General features: G+C 43.8%; 1 long non-coding RNA gene across 1 annotated transcript in view; it reads right to left on the reverse strand.

Moving 5' to 3' along the window:
* Positions 1–9066, reverse strand: part of LOC112549432 — a 34454-nt gene that overhangs the window by 8031 nt on the left and 17357 nt on the right. The gene's annotated exons all lie outside the window — the stretch shown is intronic.

A 9066-nucleotide genomic window follows, 5' to 3' on the forward strand; every position in this document is an offset into this window, starting at 1 on the left:
CCCACCCACCTGCCACTCCAGCAGCATGCGGTTCCCGGCTGCCAGGCTAGGATTGCATGGCGCAGCAGGAGCCAGCTGGGAAACACGTGGTGCTGGCTGGGCCAGGATGGCTCCTGCTGCACCAGTGATCCTTCCCACCCCCCCACCTGCACTCTTATCTGATTCTCTGCTCTCAGGCAGAGGGACATGGGGAACAGCCCCAAGGTTGCCAGGCCAGAAGCCTCTGCTAGGCAGAAGCTTCTGGCTGGGGTGGGGCTGGTGGGCCTTGTTGCTGCGGCCTCTGGGTCCTGCCGCCAGCTCCCCCTGGGTCCTGGATGCTGCTGCTGCTGGTACCTTGTCATCTCTGACAGGCAGCTAGGGGCAGATAAATAGTAATTTTCGAAATTTTTAAAGCCAGACAGAATGGCCTGGCAGGCCGGATCCAGCCCGTGGGCCATATTTTGCCTGTCCCTGAGCTATGCAGTCTAACCCAACATGACAGACAGCAACAAAACACAGTTAACCCTGAGTTTTCAAATCAGTATTCAGCGTGACCGCCATATGGCTCATTCCAGTTACAGAGGCAGCTGAGCTTATATACTACTGAAGGCACAGAAATCACTGGCTGGGATTTCTAGCTTCTCATGCTCCTGTGATATCATAATATTCATAGATTGCAAGGCTGGAAGGGACCTTGGAAGATCGTCAGGTCCAACCCCCTGCACCAAGCAGGAAAGATAACTGGGGGGTCAGGTGACCCCAGCAAGCTGACTTTCTAGTCGCCTCTTGAAGATTTCCAGGGTAGGTGACTGCACCACCTCTGGAGGGAGCTTAATCCACAGTCTGGACACTATGGCTGTGAAGAAGTTTTTTCTAATACTGAGCCTGAATCAATCTTCCAAGAGTTTGTGGCCATTACTCCTGGTTTTCTCCTTGGGTGCCCCGGTGCTCAAGTTGCTCACCAAGCCCTTGATGTACTCCCCTAGTGTAGCAGTAAGCTGCTACCAGATCCCCTCTCAGCCTTCTTTTCTTTAGGCTGAAGAGTCCTAGATCCCTCAGCTTTTCCTTGTATGGCTTGCTGTGTGAGACACTGATCATATGGGTGGCTCCTCTTTGGACTCTCTCAATCTTGTCCATGTCCTTGTTAAAAGTGCGGTGCCCAGAACTGGATGCATTACTGCAGCTGCAGTCTCACTGAGTAGAGCAGAAGAATCACCTTCTTAGTTTTGCTGGAGATGCATCGATTGATGCATGCCAGAGTATTATTTGCTCTACTAGCTACAGCATCGCACTACTGGTTCGTATTCATAACTGTGGTCAATTATTACTCCCAGGTCCCTTTCTTTTGTGGTGCTAGTCAGTTTGTTGCTGCCTAGCCTGTAGGTGTGTTGAGGGCTGCTCATCCTAAGGTGGAGCACTTTACATTTCTCGATGTTGAACTTAATCAGATTCCAATCCGCACAACTTGCTAGCCTGTCTAGGCTATAGTTACAGGTGGATCTATCTTCAAGCATGACCGCGCTTCCCCATAACTTGGTGTCATCTGCAAACTTGGCCAGTGAGCTCTTCACCCCCACATCCAAATCATTAATAAAGATGTTGAAAAGTACTGGACCAAGCACTGAACCCTGCAGGACACCCTGCCCACTGCTCACCAGAATGACAGATCCATTCACTAGGACTCTCTGGGTCCTTTCCTGCAGCCTATTTTTCACCCACCTGACTGTCTCGGAGTTAAGCCCACAATTCTCCAATTTTCTCACGAGGGCATCATGGGATACTAGATCAAAGGACTTTTGGAAGTCAAGGTATATGATGTCAACCTGCTCTCTCATGTCCAGGTGGCAGATGAGGTTGGTAAGGCAAGACCTGCCCCCAATGAAGCCATGCTGGCTGTCATTCAGAATCTTACCTTCGGCAAGCTTATTGCAGATAGGCTCCTTGATGAACTTCTCTAGGATTTTCTCTAAGATGGAAGTTAGGCTGACTGGCCTATAGTTACCCAGGTCCTCCCTCCTGCCCTTCTTGTGGATGGGCACAACACTGGCTCTCTTCCAGTCCTCAGGGACTTCTCCAGAACGCCACGAGTTGTGGAAAAGTTTCACTAGGGGTTCCACAATGACTTCAGCCACCTCCTTCAATACTCTCAGATGACAATCATCCGGTCCCACTGACTTGTATATGTCTAATTTTTTAATTGGTCATACACCAATTCTACAGCAATAGTAGGAAAGCGATTATTCCTACCATGCTCATTCTCTACTCTACCTGGTGTGGTTTCCTCCTTGGTCTGGTGAAAGACCAAGGCGAAGTAGTCATTCAGGAGTTCAGCTTTCTGCTGGGTGCCAGTAACCAGCTCTCCTGAGTTGTTGAGCAACGGCCCCACACACACATTTGTCTTCCTCCTCTTCCCTATGTACCTAAAGAAGGACTTCTTGTTGTCCTTGATTCCCGTTGCTAATCTAAGTTCAGTCACCACTTTAGCCTTTCTTATCTGTTCCCTGCAAATGCAGGCCGTTATGGAATAGTCACATGATTTCATGAGGAACTAAAATTAAAGCCTATGCTGAAAGCAAATGTTCAACTTAGTGAAAACATCTGCTCTTGCATCATAGCAAAGACTTTTTTTGTATTACAAGAGTTTACCTATGCCCATTTATCACGATTTACTCCTAACAACCCTGTTTTCAAGGGTAAAAGCTTTCAGTTGCATGCATAAAAATGAGGCTTATTAAGGCAGTGCATGAAATCCCAGTATAACACTATCCTTTAAGCAAGGTATTTTTTGCCAAATTACAGATCTAAATCAAAATTGACCCACCATTACTAGAGCATCCCATTTACTGTAAGTGCAGCTTTGAGAGCCTCTACACCATTCACTGCATTTGGAAAATGAAAGCCATCATTGCATTCTGCCAGAATGTCAAAGGAAACAAAGTTGTCAAAGTAGAAAAGAGCTATATGATTGTAGCAGCTCTGAAGTCTGCATATACCAGAATCTTTATTAAGAGGGAAAAATCTCACCCAAAAAACCCCCATAGAAATTTGGCATTTCAAAAGGTGTAATGCTTAAACAAAGGACTGTTTTTGGTATGCAAGTCAGTGATGTTGTACAATTCCATCCCAACAACTGAGTATAATTCCACGAGGAAAAGAATGATGGACAAGCATTTCATGCCGAGTTGTTAATGGTGGAACAAACAAAGGGTTTTTTGTAGATAAAGATCAGCACCAAGAAATCTTTTTTTTTTTAATCAGGTTGCACTATAAAGACATTTTCAATATATGAAGAAGTCCTGTAAGTTAAAAATAAACATGTGGATTTGTCACAGAATATATTCAATTTTAGGGGAAGGTTGAGGGGGAGGGAAGCAGAGAGAAAGAGGAAAGAAAGCAGAATTTGCCACTTCCCATTTATAAAACCACTGTTCTTCTCAAATCTAAATGCAATATGCTGCAACACCCGGCAAATGACTTGATAATACAAGTTTGCTCAGGTGTTCTCTCAAAGTGCAATTTTCTTCTGCTATTCCTGACAAGATTCCTCTGGAAACAAGATACTACCTGGCTTGTACATTCGCTTGTCTTCAGCTAGTTTCCAAACAGCAGCAACAAAAATAAAACACAAATACAAATAGTCTTTGATAGCAACCCTCCACGCCAGAAACTGTACTGAATTCAAAGAGTGGTCACAGGCATCCAACCTTTGTGAGAATGAACAGGAAAGGGAACAGAGTGCGAAAATAACATTAGTGCTTTCTGATACAGCTGTGTTAGGGTCACTTGCCCACTGGGAATTGGACTTCCGCTACCTACGCATCTCACAAACTGAACAGCCCTAACTAAGACTGAACAAGTGCAATCCTCAATAGGAAATGCTCTGTTTCCTATTACCTAGTCTGTGCTCTCTGACTGCTCCCTCTCTCATTCCAATGCCTACATTCTCAGCTAGTTCGCTCTATGAAACAGCCAAATTATAAATATACGTCTGCAACAAATTCTTAAGGCTCAGGCGAGGCAAAATGCCAGGAAATCTGAAGCCTGATTTTACAGTTCTGTAATGCAAACACTACAAACGAAGGACCGTCAATGCTGTTCATTATAATCCCCTCTATTGTTATTAAAACTTTTGCACCGAAAATCCCATCCAGGCTAAAACTTGGCAGACAAAAATCTATGTCCACAGCAGGTTGGATTATTCATTAAAAAAAAATGAATTAGGGGTTTGGGTTGGTAGGGAAGAAGGGAAGGGGAACCCCATACCTGAGGAAGTAATCCCAAAAGTATCAGAGCAAGTTCCAACAGCATACTAGCTATACCTTTTCTACACCTACACCAGCTGGGTATATAGGCCGGATCGAAATTATCTGGGGAAGTCTGTTTGCTCTATTACAGCCAAAAAAGTAGGTAAAACCTCTTGTGGCTTGAAGTTACAAAACAGTTTGGAAAAGGGGAAACTGAAGAATTAAGCTCCTTACGTCCTCCTGGGACTTCAATATGGCAGAGGGGAGAGAGATGGCTATGGCCCAAAAGCTTGAATTCTTTTCATTTTACAAAGCATCTTGGAGGCACTCACAGGTATAAAGCAAGGCGATGTAGTGCTCAGGCGCTGCCAGTAAAGGGTCCTTGTTCCAGGTCTGGGTCCTGATCTCACGACCTGGTTAAAAACCAGGCCTTGTTTTTTCAACTATGGCTTTTCAATAGGTGGCTGAAGCCAAGGCTCGCTGGCATAGTGCCCGTCTGTTCTTTCTTGTACAAATGCCAAGAGAGACTGATTAGCACATTATACAAGCAGAGTACAAATTATAATTAAATACAGAGCAACCTCCCTTACAATACAATTACTGATATGGGTGAGTCGGGCTGACAAACTTCTTCTTCCCAGTCCCCAGGGAACAGGGACTTCCAGAGTCACTTGAGCCCAATCCCTGCTGCTGCAAGCAGGATGGACATTATAAACATGAGCAGCATGACGGCCTCATTGGTTTTCTCCTGTGCCCTGCTTTCAAGAGCATTCACTCTACCAGAGTCAGAAAAGAATCTACAAATGATAGAGATAAATAGCCTTCCTCTACCCTACCTCACTCCTGTGCCCCATACTTACATGTACAACCCAGAAACTCACATTTCAACAGGTTTGGGAGAAAACTGCCCCAAACCAATGCCAGATCAGACAGTGCTCCACTCCACCCCGATGAGAATTCAGGGGACACAATAATGCGCAACTGACAGCAGCCTCCCCATATGGCAACGGTGTTTTCAGTACACCAGAAAGTATGTTGGTGTTTTCATGAGGGCCTTTTGTTCATTTGCTTTTCTTCCACTGACCAGACTGATGATTACCATCTCCAGTCCATGTCCTTCCTAGCTTAAAACCATATTCTACTTTCCTAGCTTAAAACCATGCTCTTCTAAACAATCCCATGTACGAAAAGCATGGAGCTCTTCTGTCCTGATCGATAGAGCCCATTTCCAATTATTTAACAAGAAGAACCATAATTACATAGAGCTGGTTTAGGCTGATCAAATTCCTGTTAGTTTACCTCAATTTACACATCATAAGTGTGACATTAGTATAAACTAATTAAAACTTTCTGCATTTAAATTAAGTCCTAATAAAATTACAGAGACAAAAGGAGAAGCTGACCCAAAGAGAAGCCCCTTCCCCCCACCCCCACCAAACCCAACTGCTGCTTTAGGGTCCTCTAACATGGGCAGACCAGGCTCAGGAATAGCAGCAGCAGCAATCTGCAGCCTGATTTTGCCAAATCAGTTCTGCAACACTGGCTTCTGCAACACATGCTGATTTAGTGAGTACTTAAGTCAGGATTTTCCAGCAGAACAAACCCCAGTGGCAGTCACAGATGCTACAATGCCATGCGATTAATGTACTGGCCCATTACAAACGAGGATGTGAAGCGCAGGTGGTTCTGAAAGCCTCCTGGAGAAGTTTCCCTGCAGTTTTCAGGAAGCTACAACAGATTCATCTCATGACCCAGCCACTCAGAATACAAAAGCAAGCTGTTACATCCCCCCATGTAACCAAACTAAGAAGAAACACCACAGAGTCCAGACCCCTGCCAGGGCAATGCTTCCAACAGCCCTCTGTATTAGTAACTCTCTGAGGCAGACACCAAGGTCACAAAGTACTTTAAAACCACCAGCTGGTCTCTAAAGCCTGATATATCCAATTTTCATCCCCATTTTGCAGGAGGAAAATTCAGATGCAAACTCTTCCAAGTGTGTACACACATTTGTGTGTGTACCTGAGTTAGTAAGCAAAAGTGCTCAGGGCTGTATACAAGCACAGGAATCCTTAGCGCATGCACGCACGCACGCAGTGTTTGGAGTGTACATGCTATTTAAAACACTCTTCTGAATGGATCGCACGGGAAATCCACAACATGGCTGGGAATACAACCCAGGGGTCCTGAATCCCCATCCCTACTCTATCCCATCAGGACTCTTAGCTTTTTCCACAGTATGTTGTATTCAACTCCTTGCCCAATTCAATTGTGCAGCTAGATTTTTAAAAGCACTCCTCCAGTCACTGTTCAGGGGGTGCACATACTCGCAAGCTATGCTAACACTTTTTAAAGAGTACCCCACTGGTGTGGCTCTGACAGGACTGGTGCTGTCACACAGTACCCCAGCAAGTCAAGAACACACCTGACCCCTGCAACACTAGAAGGGACAACAGTAGGAGACTTCTTGAAAAGTGGTAATAAAGAAAGACATTCACATTTCAATAATATACAAATGTCATCCAGCAAATCAAGCTCTTCAGAGTTAATCAACACCCCACCCTGATCCTCCACCCTAGGAGCAGGAGGGGTTCAAGATCTCATCCTCACTCCAATAATTGACTATTACTTAATTCCTAAAGCCTCTCAACCGTGGTTGATGTTTTGCTTTCTCTGGGAGCATAGTCATTTAAGTCACTTCTTTGCCAGAGACCATAGTAATTTTTCTTGTTTCCATTCCACTGCTATTTTTCAAACCACTATAAAGTCAAATTTAATAAGTGCCTCAACTCCTATAGCTTTCTATTTATAATAGCGCAAACACCTGCTTTGTGATCTAAGCAAACATCTTTCCTACTTTTATAGATTCATTCCGATAGTGCAAAAAAATCTCTGTAAGCTACAGCGATTTCAAGAAGCATGCCAAAAAAACTGCTGTGCAAGGTATACCACATCAAAAGTTGGTCAGTAGTAACTATTTAAACATTCTTCACCTTAGGCAAAACTCAAGAGAATCAACTAGTAAGTGGCTCTTCTGGACACCTCACTACATGCCCAACCCACCCTCTTTTGCATCTTCAGTTACAAAAATTTTGAGCCTGATCCAAAAACAAATGGCAATGGGGACCTCATTGCATACCTATGACTTTTTCTTACCATGGTACCCAGTCAGAGACTAGGACCTCATCATACTGTCATAAATAAAACAGAAAGATGGTTCCCAGTGCACAGAGCTTCCCATCTGTATAACACAGGTGACAACTGATAAATACAAACAAGCCAAGGGAGCACAGGGAAACAACACTGGCCAGCATGGTGGCCAGTGAACCCAGCACATCAGCTATCTAACCAGTACTGCAAAACTAAGTTTTACAGAAAGATTGGAAGAGAATAAAGATAATAAGGACAGGAAAACTACCAGAAGTATGACTTCACAAATAAGGATGGAGAAAGCATTCTAGTCAGTGTTGAAAAGGCCCCAATTTGGCCAACATTTACTCTTCTGTTTGATTTGGTGTGATAGACACAAGTTAAGCACATAGAAGAAAGTTTGCAGGATGGGGTTTTGTTTGATTTTCCTCAGGAATTATGCAATTTAAACACCAAAACAGATGGGGGGGGGAGGGTGGAAATCTTGGAGAGATTTATGATCACTGCCTCACAGACTGAGAAATGAAAGAACTCCTACTTCTCTCTCAATAGCCTGCCAAAAATAAGGATATTCCAAATACTTCTGATACAGATAAATGGTTTATAGTGAGTTAAAAGGTAGGGCATGGGGTTACTGTCCATCTGCAGTCCATCACTTATCCCATGATAAGTGAGCTGAGCCAAACTGCAGTAATACACCCCTCAGTGCAACAGGTATAGCTTCCCTTACAGCAAGGAACAGGCAGACAGTTCCTATGAAGCAGCAGCTCCACTGTAAGGCCACTCTCCACTTTTTAAACTTGCTGTCATTTGCTGGTCCATCACCTTGAAAATTAGCAAATGTTTATTTGGGAAGCAAAGGGACACAAATCACCAGGATTTCTTTGGACATTAAAATCAAAAAAAGCACAACCCCATTTTTCCTCCCTTGCAGACCCTTCTTCCTCCACATCTCCTAGCCTCTAGTGAAAACTGCACAGTTCTCATCCAGCTCAGGTACATTCCCCTTCTCCATTGCTCCCTTTGGGAAGGTTACTGATGTGCAGGGAACCTGGTTTTCTCCTGTTTAAAAAATCCCCAATTTTTGGTAAAAAAAACAAACAAACCAAAAACAAACCCCAAATCCATATTTTATCATGATTTAAATGAATCACCACTAATATATAGATGCATGTATACAGCGGTGTTTCATTTTAATCACGGAAAAATGTGGATTTGGGGTCACTTTTTAAAAGCAAGAATTGGGGATTTTTTGAAATCAGAGAAAACCAGGATCCCTGCTGATGCATCACAATTGCTATGCCAAATAAATCACCTAGGGGGTAGGAAAGAGGCATGCAAGCCATGTTTTATGTTTCCAAGCCTACTGATAATGTACATCGTTTCTAGTTTTGGAGCAACAAGAAAAACTCAAAATGGCAAATGCTGCTCTGCCTCCCATCCATAAATTAAGAGTGACAACAGGAGATTATTACTCATTCACTCAGTGTCTCTTTGGCCCCGAGAGAACTGGCTTTATTCCAATGGCTGACAAACACTGGTTAATATACATGTAAATGTTTTATTTCTCTCAGAGTAAGCAATTTCACAAAATGAAACACCGAATTAAAGACGAGCCTGGTTTTCCTGATGATGCCCGTCTCAGCTGCAGTGTTGCTAAAAGCTTCTGCAATCTTTTTCATAGATTCAGCAG

The sequence above is a fragment of the Alligator sinensis genome, unplaced genomic scaffold (genome assembly GCF_000455745.1).
Source record: "Alligator sinensis unplaced genomic scaffold, ASM45574v1 scaffold116_1, whole genome shotgun sequence".
NCBI classification, from domain to species: domain Eukaryota; kingdom Metazoa; phylum Chordata; order Crocodylia; family Alligatoridae; genus Alligator; species Alligator sinensis.